The 10,996-nt window shown below is 38.3% G+C and overlaps 1 pseudogene; it reads left to right on the forward strand.

The window, feature by feature from the left end:
- Positions 1-5,798: 5,798 nt before the first annotated feature.
- LOC108284191 lies at positions 5,799-6,897 on the forward strand (annotated as a pseudogene).
- The last annotated feature ends 4,099 nt before the right edge of the window (positions 6,898-10,996 follow it).

A 10,996-nucleotide genomic window follows, 5' to 3' on the forward strand; every position in this document is an offset into this window, starting at 1 on the left:
AACACCTGGTCATTTTTATCTGATGAACATACTCACCACTGGGTTTCCAAGCAGGACACTGCAGTTATTCATTTATACCCACAATTTATTAACTCTGTTACAGTCATGAACATAAAGAGTTTGGGTGTGATTCCAGAATTTGCTGTTCCCTTTGAAATTTATTTCAAGGCACTTTGTGACCCTGTAACTTTGAAAGCCCTGTATAAAAGAGAGTTTATTATTAGAGCTACAACCAGCAGGGTGGCTTTTGTTATAGGCCTGGCAGTGATTCTATGAAAGATTTCTCTTTTTAGCTCTTTCTGTGGACTAACCCTCAGTCAAAATTTTATAAGTGCAAACTCAAGCAAGCAGGGAATTTGTGTTAACAAAATATCATTCCATGAGTTTGTCTCTTCTGAGATAAAATAATAGCAATCTTTACAAAAAACATTCACTATAGAGACCTGATGGTTTTGTCATTCTTCTATATGTTAAAACTTCTAGCTCTAACTTCTTAAACCAGTATAAGAATAGGGTGTGACAGAATGATGTCAAGGACTTATTCACAGTAACAGTATGGGGCCTTAATTTTCCTGGTTCCTTGTAAGTTGCTTTTCTCTTATAAAAACACCATTTTGAAAATTCTAATAGACAAGGATCAAATCAATTTTCCCATGATGTGTCACGACATCATGCATTAACTAATACAATATGTTAATTTCACATCAAGTTTCAGTTCCCATGAGGGTGGCCAGCCTTGCCAAAGGCATTGTATGGTCATTGCATTTCAACTAATTCAATGGCATTTTATCAATATTGAGGTTATATATCCTTTTCCACTTACTATGGAAATACAGAATTTTCTGCTCATGCAATAGCAATATTATCTAATACAGTAATGAATCATCCCTGGAAATTATAATAAAATAAAAAGAAAGAAAAAAACATAGACATATCCATCTTTTTTATCTGAAAATAACTTATTGACACATACCTTTATGTTTGTGAGTTAGGAGTCCTAGACTCCAATTATGAGAGCTAGTTAAATTATTAACTGTACCAAACTCTTCTATCAAACTCTTCAGGAGAGCGGCTTTGTACTTAGATGATTCTACTGAGATATTAGAAGAGAAGATTGTCTATGCTCAGTCCAGGGCTCTCAAGGAGGTAATCAGGAGTTCCTTCAGTTACCACTAATCTCAAAATCCTGCATTTAGAAACTCAATTGAATCCAGACATTCAGAGGTGACTGTCTCAATACTAGTGTAATACATTCAAAAACTGAAACCCATAGATATGTTTCAGGAAGCAGTGAGTTCCTCATGATAATTATTTTATTCTGTGTTTTCATTTTGTGGATGATAATAAGAGAACTGCTAGAGACAGAATGTTTTTATCTCCAAAAAATTTATGAGGAAAACTAATCCCCAATATCATGGTGGCTAGAGGTGGCACTTCCTGAAGGTGATTAGGTCATGAGGGTGGAGCTCTCATAGGAGAGATTAGTGCCCTCATAAAAGAGGCCCAGAGAAATCCCCTTCTACCATCTGAAGACATTATGAAAAGAAACTATATATGACAAGGAAGTACACACTCACCAGACAGTAAACCTGCTTGCTGCTGCCTTGACCTTAGACTTTCCAGCCTCCAGAGCTGTAAGAAATCAATTTTTTGTTGTATATCAGTGACCCAGCTTATGGTAATGTGTTACAGCCATCCAAGCTGACAAAGAAGATCATAAAGCATTGAAAAGCATCACACAATGCAGTATTGTTACATAACTGAATTCCTTACATTCACATGTATTTTAATTGTAGTATACTAATGAGTAAAGAAGGTAGATTTGACATATAAATTGTGCATTTGTACCAAATTCCTTTGATGTACACTATTCAAATAAATGTCTCACATTGCTTAATTCAGCAAATACTTTGGGATGATTCCTCTATATTAGACACTCCTCCATACCAGGAACTGGAGCAATAGTATTGAATAATTGCTTTCTTCTCTCAGGGAATATACAGCCTCATGAGCCACACAGAGAGGAAGCAAATCAACTAACACATCAACAAATTTATTTAGTCACTTGAAAACTAGGAAATAGTTATGTATGCTGAGCAGGGAATACTGTGGAGTGGACAAGAGAATCAGGACAGCTGGTTGAGATCGTCTGGAAAGTTGTTTCTGAGATCTAAATGGTAAGAAGCAATCTGTGGCATGAATGTCATAGGAAAGAGTATCTCCGGCTGGAAATACCTCCTAGTGTGAAGCCCCTCTGGCAGAAGTACAGAAGTCCACACATAAAAAAAGACACTGTGGATGAGTTTGGTAGCCAGCTCAAGGATGGTGTGGAATGAAGTGGGGGCAGTTGCCAGGGGCAGAACGTGAAGAACCTGTGCAAGCCGTGGCAAGGAGGTAGTGTTTGCGTTCTACTGGGAAGCCTCTGAAAGTGGGCCAGGCATGGTAATCAGCCTGTAATCCCCACACTTTGGAAGGCCAAGGCAGGCAGATCACAAGGTCAGGAGATCGAGACCATCTTGGTTAACATGGTGAGACCCCATCTCTACTGAAAAGAAATACAAAAAATTAACCAGGTGTAGTAGTATGCCCCTATAGTTGGAGGTTGGAGTGAGCCAAGATCATGCCACTGCACTCCCGCCTGGGTGATAGAGTAAGACTCTGTCTCAAAAAATAAATAAATAAGTGAAAAAGTTGTGAACTAATTTTCATTTATAAATGAGAACCCAGGCTATGGTGGAGATAAATAGTATAGTATAGGAGGTCAAGAAAGCAAGTAAATAAACTGGCTAGGTGGCTATTGCTGTGATCCAGGTGAATGAGGATAGGAAAACTGCTAACACAATGAGGCAGCGGGGAGAAGTGGGAGAATCCAGAGTATGATTTGGAAGTGGTGTTGCCATCTATGGTCGTGTGCTGCATGACGATGCCAAACATCAAAGACTAACCGCATGTACAAGGATGGTCCCATGAGATTACAACGAAGCTGAAAAACTCCTATTGCCTAGTGACATCCTAACTGTGGTAAGATAGCATAAAGCATTACTCACATGTTTGGGAAATGCTGGTGTGGGGAAATCTACTGTGTGGCCAGTTGTATAAAATCATAGCAGATACAATGATGCACAGTACATAGTACTTGATAATTATAATAAATGACTATATTACTGGTTTTGTATTTACTATATTATACTTCTATTGATGTTTTAAAGTTTACTTCTACTTTAAAAAAAGTTAACTGTCAAACATCTTCAGGCAGGTGCTTCAGGAGGTGTCTAGAGAAGGCATTGTTGTCACAGGAGATGACAGCTCTATGCATGTTATTTCCCATGAAGACCTCCCAGCGGGGCAAGATGTGGAGGTGGAAGATGGTGATATTGACAATGCTGACCTGTGTGGGTCTAGGCTAGTGTGTGTTTCTTCCTTAGTTTTTATCAAAAAGTTTTCAAATAAATAAAAATTAAGATTTAAAAACAGAAACAGCATATGGAACGAAAATATAAAGAAAGGAAATAATTTTGTACACTTGCATAATGTGTTTGAGTTTTAAGCTAGGTGTTGATAAAGTAAAAAGTTACAGGAAGTTAAGGTTAATTTTTTATTGGAGAAAAATATTTTTAAATAAATTGTATGTAGCCTAAGTGTATAGTGTTTATAAAGTCTACAGTAGTGTGTAGTAATGCTCTAGGCCTTCACGTTTACTTACCACTTACTCACTGTCTCACCCAGAGCAACTCACAGTCCTGTAAGCTCCATTCATGGTAAGTGCCCTATAAAAGTGTATCATTTTTTAATATTTTATACTCCACCAACTTTTCTATGTTTAAATAAACCAATACTTGCCATTGTATTACAATTGCTTACCATATTTAGTACATGATGTACTGGTTTGTAGCCTAGAAGCAATAGGCTATACCATATTCTTTAGGTATATAGTAGGCTATACCATCCTTGATTGTATAAGTACACGGTGTGATGTTTATACAAAGATGAATTGCCTTAGGATGCACTTCACTAACAAAGTTTCTCCAGAAAAACAAAACCAATAAAATACATGATAGGTAGGTAGATAGCTAGATAAGTATATACATATAGATAGATATAGATCTAAAGATAGATATGCATACACTCTCTATATATCTGTATCTCTATATACAATGTATATAAAGATATTTATTATAAGGAATAGGCTCACCTGATTATGGATGCTGAGAAATCCTGTAATTTGATCTCTGCATGTTGGAGACCCAAGAAAACCAGCTGCATGATTCCAGCCTGAGTTTAAGGGCCTGAGAATCAGAAGCATCAATGGTATAATTTCCAGTCTGAGGGCAGCAGAAGACCAATGTTCCAGCTCAAGGCTTCAGGCAGAGAGGAGAGTGAATTCTCCCTTCCTTCAGCTTTTCGTTCTATTCAGGTCTTCACCTGAGTAGATGCTGCTGCACACCCACCAGGGAAAGAGCAGTCTGTCCTACTCGGTCTACTGATTCCAATGTTCATCACACCCACAAATGTCCGCACAGGTACACCTAGAAGGATGTTTGACCAAGTATCTAGGCACCTTATGATCCAGTTAAGTTGTCACATAAAATTAACTATCCTAGCCTATACATCGAGAACTTTTAGCACAACTGGGACGAGAAAAAAGTGTCCTATAATCAAGGCCATTTTTTTTTTTCTGTCACATTTCCCTGCTTCTTAATGATAAACCAATCCTTCTGGGAAAAAAACAAACAACAAAAAAAAACAGTACAGTGTGAAGCTTACTCACCAAACTGTCCCCTGTGCCCCATGATCTCCTATCAAAGGGGCGATGAATCAGCACATTCTTGATGGTTTCACTGCTTGCCAAAATAAATAGCAAATGGCAGTGGAGCTCAGCTTAGAAACAACATCAATAGATTCTGATACCGCAGGGCATATTGGTTAGCGATTCTGTGAGATGTTCTCATGGGACACCTATCCTCCCCATTTGGCTGTCATTCTTTGTCTTTGCAGTTGGTTTGCAAGAGCTGAGAATTTTAAATTCATTTTTAACCGTCCATATGCACAATAAACAGCAGACAACGACTCTCTACAGAGAAACTTGGATCAGAATAAATGTGTGACCAAACAGGAATATGTTTAAAGAAGAAGGAAAAAAAGTTTGTGTGTTATCCATTTTATTTACTTTTACTTTTTATGTTTTAGCTTTGTACCTTTGGGCCTGAAAAGGTGGTTGAAACAACAGAGGGGCTGGGTACAAGCCCTGCCTCTATCATTAATTGTGCTGCCTTGTTTCATATTCTTTGTAAAAATAAATCAAAGATTGCATGACTTGATTTTCCAGTTTACCACATATTTATGGAAGACAGCCGTCCACCAGACGTTGTGTGTGCGAGGGATCTCCTGTCCATCATATCAGTAACCCTTTCTGCAGTTTCACGTGGTAGACATTGTTATTCCCATTTCACTCAACTGAGTAAATGGCAGAGCAGTGATTTACATGTTAATAATGTTAAATCCAGTGTCCTTCAAACCGTGTAAATAAAATAATACATTTAAGCCATTCTCAAGCAGGGGAAATACATACTTAGGAAAATGAAGTCAAAGCATTGAAGATGATATTTTTAAATTACACAATTTTCATCAAATTGACGATCCATAGTATTAACTTAACTAGAAATAACCTTTCCTTAAAAAGAGGAGAGGTACTCTTCACTTTTCCCTCATGCCAGAGAGCACCTCACAGCCTTGAGGGGTGGTTACAGAGTCCGGGTGCCTTCTCCTTTCTCGGGTCCTACATTCATGCCTGCCCCAAGATGAATGAAGAGTACAAGATGATTGTGCTGGGCATCAGCCTGATGGAATGTATCCTTTCAGGTATAATGTTAGTGAAGGGAAAGAAAGTTCTTCATATGAATTGAAACCCTTACTATGGAAGAGAGAGTGCCTCCATGACACGACTAGAAGATTTATACAAAAGATTTAAAATACCAGGATTACCACCAGCATCCGTGGGGAGAGGAAGAGACTGTAGTGTTGACCTGATTCCCAAGTTCCTTGTAGCTAATGGTCAGCTGGTTAAGATGCTGCTTTATAGAGAGGTAACTCACTATCTGGATTTTAGTGACTAAAGGGAGCTTTGTCTACAGGGGTGGACAAATCTACAAGGATTCTTCCACTGAGGCAGAAGCCCTGGCCTCTAGCTTAATGGGACTGTTTAAAAATTAATGTTGCTTTAGGAAATCTCTAGTGTATGTTGCCAATTTAGATGGAAAAGATCCAAGAACTTTTGAGGGAATTGATCCTAAGGAAACCCAATGTGAGAGGTGTAGAAGAAATTTGATTTGGGCCAAGATGTTATGGATTTTACTGGTTGCGCTCTTGTGCTTTAGAGAACTGATGACTACTTAGATCAACCATGTTGTGAAACCATTAATGGAATTAAACATGACAGTGAATCTTTTCAAGATATGGCAAAATTCCGTCCCTTTATCCACTCTGTGGCCTTGGAGAACTGTCACACAGCTGTTTGCAAGGCTAAGTGCTATTTATAGAGGTACCTAGATGTAGAATAAACCAATTGAATAAATCATTGTGCAGAATGGAAAAGTAATTGGTGTAAAATCTGAAGGAGAAGTTGCTCGCTATAAGTAGCTCATCTGTGACTCCAGCTATGTAAAATTTTGGCTAGAAAAAGTGGGCCAAGTAATCAGAGTTACTTGGATCCTCAGTCACCCTATGAAGAACACCAGTGATGTCAACTCCCATCAGGTCACTATTCCAAAGAACCAAGTCAGTCAAAAGTCAGATATCTGGATTTGCACAATCTCCTCCATGCACAGTGTAGCGGCACTTTCAATAGAAAACAAGGTAAAATCCAGTTATAAGACATGTCATTCATTTAATTATCTCTAGACAGAACTAATTTAGACTAGGATGATATTTACTAGCTTCAAAAGCAAGTTTGAAACTATGTCCTCTCATTCAGATGAGTAATTCCGAATCCTTATGGCTGGGAAAGTATCTGATCTCTCCTGCTTACAAGAATAAAGAAAAGAATGGACCATCACTCTACAGAGAAAACCACAGTTGATTTTACCACACTAGGTTGACTGATACATTATCTTTTCCAAAGAAATAAAAACATTTAAATAATTTTTACCAAAGACGTTCTGATAAAATTAATCTAAGTTTGCAAAATACATATGAAAGTCAATTGAGTCAATTCACATTGGTGAAATGTGAATGAAGAACTTAGTGAAGTTTTCAATATGATTTCTAAGCTCCCATTAGTAATCAAGACAAGACACAAAATCATTTTAAATGGAATTTAGCTGCCTAATTTAAAAAATTCAATTAAAAAATGCAATCTGAAAGAGTCAAAAAAGGACACTCTTTTGTTAAGTCTGAATACTCCAACAAATGTTACCTTTAGTCATCAGGAGCCCCTTATATTTAGAGACTAAGTTTGAATTTATGTGTCTGAGTCCATGATCACAGTGGATTTCATCTCTCAGTTGGGTCAGACCATAAATAAGGCTGTATCAGCTGATTTCAGTCTCTAAATATAAGTCTTATGTTTAGGTTAAAAATAGTTAATTCACATGCAGTGCAAAAGATCCTGGATTCTAAAATGTATTTTAAAATTTCCCTTCTCAGAGTGGAATGACTTTGCACTTCAATTTGTTTATTGTCCTGTGGAAGATGCACAGGAAAACATTCTTTATATTTAATAAAACTGTCATGGGAATGAAACTAGTATTTATTTAAAAATCAAAAAAGAAATCTCCATTTTGAATGAACCAACACACGAGTATAAGAACATCTGTAAAGGTTTCAATTTGGCTTTATTATATAGGGTTAGTTTTTAGAGTTATCATTTGCCAATTTCATGTTTACCTACCTCCCTGACTCATGTTGTTGAAAGACCCCCCCCCCAAAAAAAATGATGACTCTGCTTGCTGAATTGAAACATAAAATAAGTTGGAGTTTAGAAACCATTTGTATCTTTAATGGCCTTCTGGTAAAGTATTCTCTGGGGCACCAGGTCCTTCAAGCAGATGTTGCCTTGAAATGAGGGACTTTTCCCTTTGGACGCCAACCACCTCTTTGCTTTGTTCGTGGCCGTCTCTAGGCCCCTAGTCACAAGCAATATGATCTAACTTGGTTCTAGTGTAGCAGGTTGAATTTTGAAACCAATGTTGTTTCTAAATGTTATGGTTAGATTTAGAAAAAGTGGCATGGCCAATTAAAAAATTAGTCAATGACTTAAGAGTGGGGTCAGGCCCACACCCCGTCTTGTGTGTGTACATTCTCTCGAGGCAGTTTGATGTCAGAACTGGTGCAGCCTGTCTCATGTGGTAGCTCTGACATCAAGCAAGCAGGAGTCCTTTTCCACCACTGACCACTGACCTGCAAGATAAGACTCGGCACTGCCGCAGACATCACAGGTAGCCAGGGCATTGCCCATTTACCTCTGTGTGGAGAGCTAAGAACTATCACCCTTATTCAACTCCAAGCCAGGGTCTGGGGGCCAGCATCAGATAGCCCTGAAATGTCCTTTTATTAACTCATACCAAGGCAGCCTGTGTTCTCTGCATAGGACCCAACACATAAGGAGAAAAGAACAACGCAGAACTGTGAACTAACTTCTAAATTGATAAAAACCGTGTTTGATTCAACCTTTCTGAATTTCTATTTTGAGCAAAATAAAATACAAAAGGGCAGGAGATCATGGTTTCAGATTGGCCTAAAATCTAATTCTGGTCCTGACAGCTAACTGCCATATCATTTATGCTAGTGATTTCACCTCCCTGAACTCCAATTGTCTTACCTAGAAAGGGGATTGATATCTCCACCTCAGAGCAGTATAGATACGCTGTGGGTTTTAAGGAGAGAGCCCCACTTCCAGCAGTATGGGCTGCTCTGGAGAGTGAAGGAAGAAAAGTGGGGAGAGGCAGTGGGGATGCCCACCTGGAAGCCGACATTAGCTGGGAACCTGACCTGTGGGCAGGAGCTGACACTGATAATTGACTAAAGAAACTCAAAAATACCTGAAAGTTCATCTGTTCCAGTGCTGGGAACAGACAAGTCTGAAGACGCTGCGTGGAAGCTTATAAAAGTGGAACATACTCTGTCCAGGAACATGGCAAATTGGTCCTGTATATAAAGAAACTGAAACTCAGAATACAAGTGAACAGCTTGGCCAAAGTCACATAACCCCTTATTTAAAAGTTGGAATTTAAACAAATTATTGTATGCACTGATCTGATGATTTCTGCATCCCTTGGGCTGGAAGGTCACTTGGACGGAGAAGATGGAGGCAGAGAAAAATGGTTAGAGATGGAGAGAGTTTCAAGGAGAGATGAAGTGCAGCATCAGAGATATGTAAGACTTGGATAAAAGGAGACCACATGTATATCTCCCTGGGTGCCACACGCCTGCTATTCCCTGAGACACTCCCCAAGCGTAGCACAAAATTGGCACAGAGTGCACCCACCACAGCTGTCCCAGGGAGCTGGCACAGTGAGGCAGGCTAGGGACAGTAGGACTTTCCCAGCATAGTGGTTACAGGAGAACTCATTAATTGACTGCTTGGCTTGCATCTTCATTCATTCTTTCATTCTTACGACCAGTCCTAAAAATTGAACACAAGTGTAAATTTTGTGCCTCGACACTAGATGAGACAACATCTCTGCCTTCAAAAAGCTTATGACTTTCTTGAGAAAAGTTTGAAGACGCTGTGTGGGAGCTTATAAAAGTGGAACCTACCCTGTCCAGGAACATGGCAAATTGGTCCTTAGTCCACAAAGTGATAACAAGCTGATTATATAAACAGACATAAGCATGTGTTTTTCTCTTATGTTTTTGAATAATCTCCCTCCAAGCAAACAAAACGTCTGGTGAACAATTATAATCTGCTGCCAGCTGCATACATGAAGTAGAAGGTGACATCGGTGTGGCTATGACACAAAAGCCCACTTCAGACTCAACTGCCTGACCCATCCAAATAAAGCCGCTGGAAATATTTAGGAATACATATTTTATTTATTATATTTTATTTGTGTGTTTTTCTTTTTTAAAAATATATTTTAAAACTCTTAAGTTCAGGGCTACTAGTGCAAGTTTGTTACATAGGAAATCTTATTTGATGAGGGTTTATTGTACAGATAATTTCATCACCCAGGTATTAAGCATAGTACCTAGTAATTATTTATTCTGATTCTCTCCCTCCTCACACCCTCCACCTTCTGAAAGGCCCCAGTGTGTGTTGTTCCTCTCTATGTGTCCCTGGTGTTCTCATCATTTAGCTCCCACTTGTAAGTGAGAACATGCGGTATTTGGTTTTTTGTTCCTGTGTTACTTTGCTACTCCAGTTTCACCTGTGACCCTGCAAAGGACATGATCTCATTCTCTTTTTTTTTTTTGGCTGCATTATAAGGAATATACATTTTAAAAGCACCTTTTGTAACCTTGGGAAATTTAAAAAACAAAAACAAATCTTATGACTGGACAAAAATGACAACAGAGAACTAGCTCTTAAGATAGAAAAATTTGCAAAAAAAAAAAAAAAAACCATTGTGAGGAGTAACAGGTCAATCTAAATGTTACTGTATTAAACTGTAGACACATTCCATGAGAAAAAAAAAAGAATATTTCCAAAAATCTGTTTCATAGTCATGTTCTTTAGCAGATTAAAGAAAGAAAAGTGGCTATCTAGTGAGAACATCAAAACAATCAGAAATGACAAATGATTGCTTTCAGATGGAAAATATGATTATTCAAATTTCAAAAGCTGGAATCAATGATACTGAACAGGAAGGAAATGGAATTTGTCGTTTAGAGGAAAGTTTCTCTCAACTTTTATCAGATGAAGACAAAGTGAAAAACGACAAGCTATTGATATAAGCTATAGATCCCAGAGAAAAAAACTCATCTGTGTATATGTGTCTGGTTCACGTCTGTGTGCCTGTGCCTGTAACGTGTGTATGTGTGTGCGTGTGTGCGCGTGTGT

Source organism: Cebus imitator, unplaced genomic scaffold, assembly GCF_001604975.1.
Source record: "Cebus imitator isolate Cc_AM_T3 unplaced genomic scaffold, Cebus_imitator-1.0 Scaffold272, whole genome shotgun sequence".
Taxonomy (NCBI): domain Eukaryota; kingdom Metazoa; phylum Chordata; class Mammalia; order Primates; family Cebidae; genus Cebus; species Cebus imitator.